This window comes from Carassius auratus, unplaced genomic scaffold, assembly GCF_003368295.1.
Source record: "Carassius auratus strain Wakin unplaced genomic scaffold, ASM336829v1 scaf_tig00011294, whole genome shotgun sequence".
Lineage (NCBI taxonomy): Eukaryota > Metazoa > Chordata > Actinopteri > Cypriniformes > Cyprinidae > Carassius > Carassius auratus.
Genome location: NW_020524189.1, coordinates 365,113 through 377,729, shown reverse-complemented (window position 1 = coordinate 377,729; position 12,617 = coordinate 365,113). Strand labels below are relative to the sequence as shown.

General features: G+C 36.1%; 1 protein-coding gene across 5 annotated transcripts in view; it reads left to right on the top strand.

The window, feature by feature from the left end:
• Window positions 1-6,548: 6,548 nt before the first annotated feature.
• LOC113073054 (protein piccolo-like) overlaps window positions 6,549-12,617 on the top strand; it is a 74,108-nt gene continuing 68,039 nt past the window's right edge. For 4 of the 5 annotated variants that reach the window (XR_003280446.1, XM_026245930.1, XM_026245929.1 and 1 more), the window contains exon 1: window positions 12,455-12,604. The gene's annotated coding sequence lies outside the window, so the exon portion shown is untranslated. Of the gene's footprint in view, window positions 6,767-12,454; window positions 12,605-12,617 lie in introns of those variants that run through there. The other variant, XM_026245928.1, reaches the window with a different exon arrangement.

The following is a 12,617-nucleotide window of genomic DNA, read 5'->3' as shown; positions in this document are numbered from 1 at the left end:
GGAAGTGGTATGTTTTGGTTTTGGACTAGTTTTGATTTGATTTGAAACCCAGATGCCATTAGATATCATTGGTGAGAGCATATGACATTGAGAGCTGAGTCCAGGGCTGAGTTTCCCAAAAGCTTCGTAAGTCTAAGAAGTATGTAAAACGATCGTGCGACTGATTTTAATATTACGGTCTGTTTCATTTTAATCATTTAGCAATGCTTATGCTTTTTGTTTCCCAAAAGCATAGTTACTTAAGTAGCAGTTGAAAATCATCGTAGATCTACGAGTGCTCTGGAGTAATCGTTAAGCCCTAAATGCATCGTAAGAAGACATATTTATGCGGTCACCTGCAGGACAATCAGCAGTTTACAACTTTAATTTGATTTAAGTGCAATGTGATTATAATATAACGATTTGATTGTGCTTTATTGTACACTTTATAACTCGTTTTCTTAAAAAAATATATATTAATTTATAAATGAATTAATTAAAAAGGGCAGGAAAAATTTGGAAAAAAAACTAATTTATATGACTGAAAAAAAAGAATAAAAAAAAGAATAAAATAAGTAATGTAGGAAATGCTTCAAAAACTGGGTGGGGGGTAATGCCAATGACTTGCTGAAATGCATAATTATGTGATGTATAATATTGTACACTATAATATGAATATTGTATTGTATTATAGTTATTATATCCAAGTTGTCTGTCTCGAATGCAGCATTATGTTAACATCAATAAACGACAATGTACTACAATTAAGAGCCAATCTATAAGGCGACATTTCAGCACTTGTACAAACAGAGAGCAACTCCTATGTAGCACTTAAAGCACAACTACGTGCGATTACTTTACGTGCATTGTTGTAAAACGCAAGTGAAAAAATTACCGCTAAGATCAATCGTTATAGGGAAACCCGGCCCGGAGCATTTCAGGCATTTATTATGAAAGGGTAGAAAAAGATTTGTAGGTTATTTCTGACTTCATAAGGCTCGAAATTGAAATTATGAAATGGTGGTCTAAAATATAGATCCTAAAATATGATGGGACAATTCAAATCGAAGGATAAACTCTTTTGCCCTTGCAGAATGAAGTGGTGTCCTCTAGATTATCACATTGTGTGCCTCGTTTGTCTACATGACCCCTGTTCTGTTGCACTCTGTACAATAGGGGAAGCTTAACCAATCCACTGTCCAGGATGCAGTGTGTTTAATCTGAGAGTAATAACCCACCATGTGGATATTCATGTCTCCAGTTCCGCTCTGTAATCTCACATACTTGTGTACGCACATTACATAATCACGACCTTTGCTCTGTAAAAACATGACATCTGTTACTGGGACAGCAAACACATGTTAACAGCTCAAAATGTACAAGGAGACACACAATGCAGGAAATATTTATTTTTAAATCAATAGCATTGACTTGTAGATTTACATGACTTGTACATCTCGACACATCAGGTCATAAATCACAATTACGTGTTATTGGATCTTTACTGGATTGGATTACTGGATCTCATTCTTTACTAATGTTGTCAAGTGTCCTTAGGTGAGCAGAAAAGGTTTCATGCAAACTTTTACAATTATGTGTGCAGGACTTTCTAGTTCTATATGAAACATGTATTCATATATATATATATATGTGTGTGTGTGTGTGTGTGTGTGTGTGTGTGTGTGTGTGAATCATATCATATATCATTGTGAATGAGACCCACATTTTTTAGACGTCATCTCTTACAAAGCCACTAGTTGGTCAGCTCAAATGCTAAAGCTTTAATCTTTGAGTGTTGGATATCAAATGATACAAGTGATGAAAAGTGTTTGGCGGAGATGTGTGCGGCCTGAGGAAAATGAGTTTGCACAGGGACAGAGTGTCTCATTACTTCTGCTTCAGTCGTCTAACATGAGAGGCTGTATTGTGTAAGAAAAAATGCTTCATTGCTGTCTTACATCAAGTCTTCTGACAGTCGAATCATAGAAGTCGCAGTATTATCATTGTATTCACTTTCTTTCAAACAGGCGACTGAATCCGAGCCCTTGAAATGTCAGCTAACCTAACGTACATCATTCATACAGACTTAGTCCCACAAAAATCTGCTGAAGTGATGAACATATATATATATATATATATATATATATATATATATATATATACATACATATATATTGCTGTATTATGTGAGAGCATCAGTGTGGTGATTGACAGGCAGGCTCACCTTGACCTTGGGCCAGTTAGCTTGTGTTTGGGCTGTAGCAGCAGCAACAGCTGTGTGGCAGTGACGGCCTATAAATATTTGAGAAGAGACTCGATCTCTCAGTATAGCACTGGAGTACAGTATCCTCCCAAACTTTACACCCCTTTGGACTTGTAGAGCCAGTGAAGGTGATATTGAAGTATAACTTCTCCCCTGGTCATGAAAGTTACACCTGAAAAGTGATGCTATTTCTTTTCTGTGTTCCCTTCCACAACAACCTGGACATGAAACTCAAGGTCATTGAGTTAAGCTGCTTTGAGGTGTTACCAGAAGGCCAAGAACTTTCATTGGCAACATAACGTACCTCTACCTACATTTACACAAAACTCCAAAAGTGTACACTTGTACAGGCAGTAAAACACCAACAATTGTATTTCTATTCACACACATTGGAGCAGCTTATCAATTAATAAAGACTTATTTTCGCCTGGGTCCTTCCTTGCACATTTCTATGCCCTGACCTCAAAATGCTTTAACCATAGCATATTTTTTTGTAAAATAATACAATTCAATTTTAGCATTGCATAAATAGGTCCATATGTATGGCTGTTCTGACGTAGTAAACTACCTATAGCTCATGGGGTATAGCATTGCACATGCGATCTGAAGCATTGTTATGAGTCCTGCTGAGCGCGAGCCACATACTGTTTCTAAATACTCATTATTGCCCCTTTCCCATATAACACAATAAATATTTACCCAAAATTAATTAATTAATAAAAAATGACTCTATTAAATTAATTATAGTGCAAGAAGGCGAAACTGCTATGTAGCTTGCATAACTTTGGCTACAAATCTGAGTAAAAAATATATATTTTTTTTTTTACATTGCTGTATTTTCTTATTTATAATATACCTCACCAAAATACATGTTGTTATTTTGATATTTTAATTGATTGAAGTCAATGGCTGACTTTAGCATAAAATATCCTTCCCGTTACTGACATATTGTAACAGTGGATATAACAACAAAGAGTATACGTTTACGGCATGTATTGTTATTTATAATTAAAGCTGCAGTTTGTAACTTTTGTAAAAATGTATTTTTTTACATATTTGTAAAACCTGTCATTATGTCCTGACAGTAGAATGTGAGACAGATAATCTGTAAAAAAAAAAATCAAGCTCCTCTGGCTCCTCCCAGTGGTCCTATTGCCATTTGCAGTTACTGACCGTTCCCGGTAAGAAACAACCAATCAGAGCTGCGGTCCGTAACTTTTTTTTTGTGTTCAAAGTATACAAAATGTATATAATAAGCGAGGACACCATGAATCCATTTTCCAAACCGTGTTTTTAGCCTGTCCTGAATCACTAGGGTGCACCTATAATAAGTGTTTATATTCGGACTATTTTAGATTGCTTCGGGGATACCGTGGCGGAGTAACCCAGTACCTTTGTGATTCTTCATAGACATAAACAGAGAGAAGTAGTTCCGGCTACAATGTCCTTCCGCAACACGCAAGCAGTTCTGTTTATTAACCGCTAGAGCGTCAAAAGTTACCGACTGCAGCTTTAATTTATTTAGCATTTGTTTGTTATATACCTTCAAGATAGAGTTACATAAATGTTATTATTGGACGTGTCAGAAAATGGCTGCATAAAAGCAGCGACGCTACAGGGATTTAATTGGGATTGTACCAGAGTCAAGACAACATCTGAAGCCAAGAAATGCCCCACAGCCAGGGACCTCGAGGTTAAATTAAAGTTTATGATTGAATGCTTTGTTTATAGGTAGAAACTGTAATTAAATATCCTTAGATGATTTTGCCATTACAGTGTGTGTGTGTCTGTGTCTGCTTGGGTACTGGTATTCTCTGCATTATGGGGTACAAATATCCCTTATAAGTATAGTAAAACCAGTCAAATTTGACCTTGTGGGGACATTGTTTTGGTCCCCAGGGGGAAACAAGCCCATATATTAGACATAATTAAGTGTTCTGAAAATCTAAAAATGCGGAAAGTTTTGTGTGAGGGACAGGTTTTGAGGTAGGTTTAGGGTAAGGATAAAGATATAGAAAATACAGATTAAACAGTAGAAAAACCATAACACCTATGGAATGAACCCATAATGATAGGGATACTAGTGTGTGTGTGAGTCTGTGTATATCCTCTAAAAATATAAACTTTTAAAGTACAATGATAAACATATATGATAGCCTAATAAATGGATAGTATAACAAGCGAGATCGTATAATAAAAGGTATACGTACAACTTAAATATGATAATTGGCCTTCTATCCTATAAATTGTTGTATACAGATTTATAGATATAGATAAGGATTTATATCCGTTTTAGTGATTGTAAATGTTGTTGTTCAGTGGTGTGATGTACATCCTGTTATGTCCTGTCCTCACTGTTTCCGCTCTGTCCACCATGTTACCTCTTTGTGTGTGTGTTTTATGTTAATAAAATAAATTAAACATACATTAGGCATATCTTTGTGGTTACTTGTAGGGAATTAAATGGTAAAATTAAATAATTTCAAATGGGGCCAAAATGTATTTTTTATTCTAAATGAAGTATGTTGCAATTACACTGTGCCTTAAATAAAAATAAAAATAAAGATAATGCCTGTTTATGAACACTTTGTTAAAATAAATAAAATGTAAATATTGCAATAACTTAAATTAAGATGAACAATATGAGAATGTCCTATAACAGGGTGGACATTTGACCCATGCACGTGTGAAGAATTTCATGAAAAAAATATTAAAGAAGAATATCCTAAGCTGGACCAATGTATTCTCTTGTAGTGTAACAAGATCTTCTTCAGATAAAATGATTAAATCACAGAAAATTGAATTTGTGTTGTTGTTTGTTGTTTGTTTTTTCTTTTTGATAGAAAGTCACCAAACTGAAATTGCACAACACATTAAGAATGACCTATTTTAAACATCATCAAAGCCTATCCAGTGTTTTGCAGTAGTAACGTTGTAAGTAACAGATATCATTTATCTATTTTGCAGTACAAGTATAATTTTAAAGGATTCCAATGTTAGGTAAGTTTACTATTATTATTATTATATAAAGTTTATATAAGTGTTTAAACTTCTAACAGTTTTGTGACACATTTCAGCTGATCAGCTGTAACAATGTGATGCAGACTTCGCAAGCAGAGTGTTATTGCAGTTACACTGGACTCAACGGCAAACCCACAACCTGCAAGTAAGCATTCTTATTCATTTTACAGCGTGTTCACATAGTCTTAAAAGCATCATTCAAGGATCATTCAAATATCAAGCACACAATGCAACAGATAGTCTCCGAATGTTTGCTTTCAGCTTGAAGACATGCTGGGGTCTGTATTGACCTTTTATAGAATGATATGCCTGAGATCTGGAGAGAGTGTCACTCATTAAAACAACATTGAGAGTCGAGAGCAGGACTTCTGAGGTAGGTTTTATGCCCATCTTGTTTTACACTTCGTCAATTATACAGTGCTTAGTGTCTAGACCTTGCTATTGCATTACTCCATCAAGGACGGTGTGTGGCAGGAGGATGCTGCTTGGCTAGGAACCTCACCTCGAAATTCATCAACAAATCACGTCAGTTGAGCCTTCACAGTTTAAATATCCTCTCGCTCAGTGATTTGTAATTCATCCGGTTCATTTATTAAAACAGAATATGTAGATGGTGCATGTATAAATAAACAAAAAATATTTGAGTCCATTCTGATGATCTATTTTATGTGCCTTTTAAATGTTTTATTTCAGTTAATATTTGAGACATGATGTCGTCCCACAGCCATAGCATCATTATTACTATTACTCTCTAGATTTAGGGATAGCAATAAAAACGTAATCCTAAATGGTAAACTTTGGCATGTAACCCGTCCAGCCATACCTCAAAATACCATGTAAAATATGGATGGATCGATCGATAGATCATCTTTAAATCTAATTTCAATTGTAACAAATTACAATTGAAATTAGGTTTAAAGATGATCTATCTATCGATCCATCCATCTAACATTTGGAGTTGCAGTTTATAGTGATTCTTGTAACATAAGCTAAACTGGTAATGGTTAAAAGCCATCCACGGCATCCTCAAAGCCATCATATATCGGACAGGATCTTTTAAGTACATAATCTCCTACTGATTCTTGTCTACGCTTCCTCCATATCTATTATCCGCAGCTGCCTATTTCTCCCTCTCCTCCTCTCTCACTACACATCACTGCTGATTTCCTGGCTGCTTCTGATTGGTCCGTACGAGCAGGAGGAGATTAGGGCAGTCCCTAGTAAGCTGGAAGGGTGTCCAAAGAGCGCGAGGGGAGAGAGAGTGCTGCTGTCTCTTTAAGAGTATTTTTAGGCTGATAGTTGATGATGGTCAGTGGTGGGGAAAATCAGAGTTAGTGGCGGCAGTGCAGTGGCAGCCTGTGAACATGGATGACAAGGAGAGACGTTGATGTACTGTGGATCTAACAGCTTTTTAAGGGAATTCACACAGCCTAACGCCATTAAGCACACTGGACTTGGGTTATTTACATGGGTTCAACCTTAATTTGTTGGGACTAGAATTAGGTAAGTGGTTACAATCATGTATTTCTACTATTATTATTATTTTAAATAAAATAGATATTATTTTATTTACTTATTTGGCTAGAATGAAATTCGGACAGGTTATTTGTTCCAAGATTATATATTCAACAATGTAACCATACACTTTCATACATGCAAGCTTTGCATCACGCTTGGCTTGCAGATATGAAATGATGTTATGGAGGATGGGATTATTTCTGACCAGTGTGAACTAGCTGTCGAGCTATTTATTTTTTTCTGGCTGGACAATCCGGTCCATCTTGTTCCTCTCCAGAGCAGATATTTAAATTTAATGAAACTGGCAAACAGTGTGTGATCAAGTTACAGTATTGATTACAGCCTGACCCTGCTGTACTCCACATGCAGAGAAGTCTGTGTGCATGTTTGCCTTTGTGTGTGTCTGTACAATTAGACTGTAACATCCAATTAATAACATAAGCATGTGCGCTTCGAATATACTCATATTACGTGAATGAATACTGCTGAGTCAAAGCAAGAATATTCAAGACCTAATGTGATGAGTTCACGTGTGAATGTGTATTTGTCAGTGTCGGCTTCTGTTTATCTGAACTTGTCCATCTGTTCATGTCATCATGTTTTGGTATGTGTATATTTTTAGCTGTGTTAACGCATGCTTGCATCCTTTTCTATATCTACATTCGTTTATGTGTAAAAAGCTGAAACACCTAAAGAGACAGAAAAAGAGAAAGTTTGTTTCAGGAAAAATATCAAAAACATTTTTTTTAGAGATTTTACTTAACTGATTAAGTTGACTGCATATGTGTGCATATATGTAATTACACTGGTATTCAAAAGTTTGAAGTCAAAAGTTTTCTTTTTTTCTTTTTTTTTATGTTTCATTTCAGAAAGGATGCATTGAACTGATCAAAAGTGACCGTAAAGACATTTAGGGTGTTAAAAATGACTTCTGCTTAAAGTAAATGCTATTCTTTTGAACTTTCTATTCAGTTTTCTCATAAATATTAAGCAGCACAACTGTTATAAACACAGATAATAACAATAAGATATGTTTCTTGAGCACCAAATCAGCATATTAGAATGATTTCTGAAGAATCGTGTCACATTGAAGACTGGAGTAATGATGCTGGAAATTCAGCTTTGCATCACAGGAATAAACTAAACATAATAATAAAATAGAAAACAGTTATTTAAAATGTTAATAATATTTCACAATATTACTGGTTTTGCTGTATTTCGATTAAATAAATGAAACCTTACATTAAATAATCTTCCTGAATCCAAACATTAAACATTTTAACAAAATCTGAAGTTTCTTGGAATTCAGTATAAATAACAAGATACTGTATGGATATTGTCTTTATTCAGTACCATGGTATTATCATCTGGTGTCTTTAGAGTTTCAGATGAGAACTCAACAATACTTATAGACAGCTGCAATCAAAAGTAGATTTCAATATAAATGCAAATAATACTTATTCACAATCTTTTTTCTTACTTCTCTTTACTCTTGATGTGTTAACAATTATCTCATTTATGTACATTTTTATTTCTCCCTGAAAATTTAGATTTTTTAGAAATGTGTGCAAAATATTCAGTCCACTGAGCTTTGAGAGAGCGATATACCTGAGCAATCAAGTGTTTCTCTGGGTGGGAATGGTGCTGTAATCATGTCTAGAGTAATATTCAATCTAATCTGGCCATGTGTACAGACACACACACACACACACCCACCCACCCACACACCAACAAATGGTGGGAGAGGAAAAATGATTCCAGCTTCCTGGTGTTTACACTTCCCCACGCATGACGCAACACATAATCAGCACCACACACGCATACATGTAGCCCTCCCCCAACACATGACGCGCAGGCCGAGTGGGAGAGTGAAGCCATGCACGACTCACTCACGTCCTCACCATACACACGATCACTCACAGGAACAGGCTCTGGAGAAACGTGACTCTCTATCTGGATAGCTTAGTCTCTATGTGTTTTAATGGCAGAATTCTGCAAATTTCTTCTTTATATTAACATTACAGCCAACTTTATTTGGCAGCACATAGGTTCCAGATGATTTCTGCCATTGGATTAAACTATCTATCTATCTATCTATCTATCTATCTATCTATCTATCTATCTATCTATCTATCTATCTATCTATCTATCTATCTATCTATCTATCTATCTATCTATCTATCTATCTATCTATCTATCTATCTATCTATCTATCTATCTATCTATCTAAATATCATTATATCTATTGTTTTATAAATATTGTTCTATTGCTATGTCTACCATTCTGTCATTATATTTATCACTCTATCGTCATATCTATTTATCATTAATTCTATCGTCTGTCATTCTATCTGTTGTTTTGTCTATCATTATATTTCCTTATTGCTCTAATTGTTGTTTAATCATTATTTTGTTCTATTATTCTCGTTCTAGGTCTCTACTGTTCTTACTTCAAAGACTATTGAAAAAGCCTTAATATAATAATAATAATTATTATTATATGAAATTAAATTTAAATAAATGTTATTCTACTTTCATATTTACATTTGATTTTCAAATCTGCATCCTGTTTTTTATGGCAATTCAAGTTCAAACCAAATTCATTAATTAGATCGTAATTTAAATCGCCTTCTCATTTCAGTTCTGAACTCTAGTTAATGGGTGAATAGACTTTTAATTTTGTATCTTCGAATTTGTGCAAACGGAAGATTCATTAACGATATATTTTTAAGACATGCTGAATTTGAAGAGTAATTCTTCCCAGTAACATCTGCCTCTGCACATTAGAGTGAGGTGATATATGATTATTCCTTAGACCAATGCTAGACTATAACTCAGAATGATTGAGGTCTTCTTCTTAAGTGATAAGAATTCATTTGCATTGGAAGGAGTAAATGGCAGTTATGGTTTTGGCCTTAATTCCCAGAGAGATGCAATCTCTGGTGTAGCTTGGCAGATTGTTTAGACTGCTCTTGTTCAGCGCATTGCAGGGTGACAGGTTTGGTCTACAGTCTTGAATCAAATGTCTCTTGTAGAAAACTCGCCTGGGCTGTAAGCCAGGTGCTCCTGATTAATGTGACCTCTTTTTTTAATATGGTTTTCAGTCTGACTTTTGTGTGAACAAGGCTCCACTTGCAACGAGACATTTTAGAGAAAAGAGGAAATATAGAGAGAGAATGTGGAGTCAATAAAATAATTTGATTTGAATAGGTACAACTCCTTGAATAGGTACAACTCAGTTCAGTGGCAGACCCTCACTGCAGAACACAAGATCCAGGTGGCATGGTTGGATCCACATCTAGGGGGTGGAGATGGGTGGATTTAGGGATCAGGGGGAGGAGACAGGTAGGTTTAGGTATATGTAAGGTGGGAGGAGTTGGATCCAACCACACCCCCTGGATATTGTGTTCTGCGGTGAACCATCTCCAGTTCAAAGCCTGAACAAAGATAAAAGATGAGCACTTACTGTATAAGGAACCTCTGGCCCTTTCAGTGTGGATGTGATAAGTGGCCACTCATGCTCTGCAAACATTGATTTAAGTAAAGGCGGTTAACAGGCCTTTTTAAATGTAATGCTTTAAAAAACTGCTCAAATGTTGAGTAGATATCATGGGAAAGAATCACCGTTCAGTAAAGAAGAGATTATAAGTCCTGTATTTTTGACTGTACTAAAGTGTAAACACAATAATACTTTCACAGGTATTTAGGAAACATGCTAAGTTCACATGTTTCTCAGAAAAACAATGCTACAGCCAGATATTCTGCTGTGATGTTCATGTGTGTCGGAATGTCTGTTGTGTTTTGATCCATGTGATTTCACCCACTGCTAGTTTAACCAACAGTACATTGAAATCCATGGTTTTCCTGTTGGAGGAAAACAGTGTATAGAAGCCATCAAAGGAGGCAATGAACTGGGACAGAGAAAGCAGATTCTACCCAACCTAAAAAACATCCATCTAAAGCTATGTGACCATATAATAAAACATGGATAATTAAAATTGCAGTGTAAGGTTTGTTGCCTTCCATTGTCACACTGCGCTTGTTCCTGTGGCGTGTCCTCAATCTGGCAACCCACATGATTTTTGAGTCAAAGTAGGAGAGGGGGGAGAAACAATATTCTGAATTTGGACTACAGTCCCCATTTCAACCGCTAGCAGTTGTACTTACTGTGCATTTAACAATTTATTATATGTTTATGGTTCTTTGCTTAATTTGTGGTTTGAAAACTTTTTGTTTTAAAAGGCAGGCAGGTAGGTCAGAAAGACTGTAGCAGATTGGTGATTCAATGACGACCCAAAACTATGTAGTGCACACACACACACACACACACGTTTGTTTTTGTGAAAAGTGGGGACATCTCATAGGCGTAATGGTTTTTATACTGTACAAACTGTATATTCTATCGCCCTTCACCAACCCTACACCTGACCCTAACCCTCACAGGAAACTTTGTGCATTTTTACTTTTTTTTTGAAAAACTCATTCTGTATGGTTTATAAGCTTTTCGAAAAATGGGGACATGGGTTATGTCCTCATAAGTCACCCTCTCCTTGTAATACCGGTGTCATACCCATGTCATAATACAAAGTTGTGTCTTGATATGTCACAACCCCCCCCCCCCCCCCCGCCACACACACACACACACACACACACACAAACAAACACAAAGCTAATTATGCACAATTAAAATGCTACCAGTTTTTGCTTTATCCTCACCACTTAAGAACCACTGCTTTAGAGGTGGTAGGAAAGTGGAGCTCTTATATTGGCCAGCTATTGCAATATTTGAAGTCTGATGACTGTTGAGTGCTTCATTCTGGAAGAAGACAGGGGCAGCAAGACTCAGGTAATGGTGCTAGCAGGGCGGCACTGATGGTCTTTTATGGATTCACCATTAGCAGTAGAGTGGAGCACATTACATTCTCTCAGGACCATATCTGATCCTGCCAAGCAAAAAAACCTATAATGCAAACAGAGAAAAACCATGCTTCTCCCGCAGCCTGAGAATTGAATGATGCTGCATGTGAGTGAGTATGCACATACAAATGACAGGCAGGCATTGAGAGAACGTGCAAGAGACAAGTGAGAGAGGGAATTGTTTTACCTCATCAATGTTTACTGTGAATTTGAAGGTGAACTGGTTTAAGCCATTGCCACAGGCGCAGTCTTTTATAATGACTGCAGTTGACCTTCTAAATTAATAAACATAAACCATATTGTATTTTATAGCAGCTTGCATCCAGTGCACCCATTTCTTAGAAGCGAAGCAATAATAATAATAACATTTATTTATTTATTTATTTATTTATTTTAACCTTAGGTTGCACAACATTTCCTCAGGGAGAAACATTTATTTTAATTAAAGCAATTTCAAGAAATGCAATTTTCTAAGGTGTTATTGAAATTTGTTAGCGACTAAACTTTATTTTAGAACCAAAATCATAATATATATATTTTTTTTGTTATGAATCGTTTGCGTGTTAATACTATAATACTAATAATGGCCTATGGTGTTTTTGTTTATTTTTTTGCCCGAACGATATCAAAACCTAACAGATATCCAAACAAACGGAAGGCAATTACTAGCCGACAGTTTTTCAATGACGAATGATTATGTGGCTTTAAATTCAATTTTCGCGAGGTGATGTACGCTGATCACCTGTCATGTGCGGCGCATGCGCAGGGGGGCGATTGTGAACGCGGGTATGCATGCCCTCAGATCCCCGTAACCTCAATCCTAGACGTCGTGAGTGCAGACGATCACCAAACAGCACTAGAGAGACAGAAATGGCAGAACAAACAGGGATGCTCGCACGCTGTAAGGTAGGATGTTGTT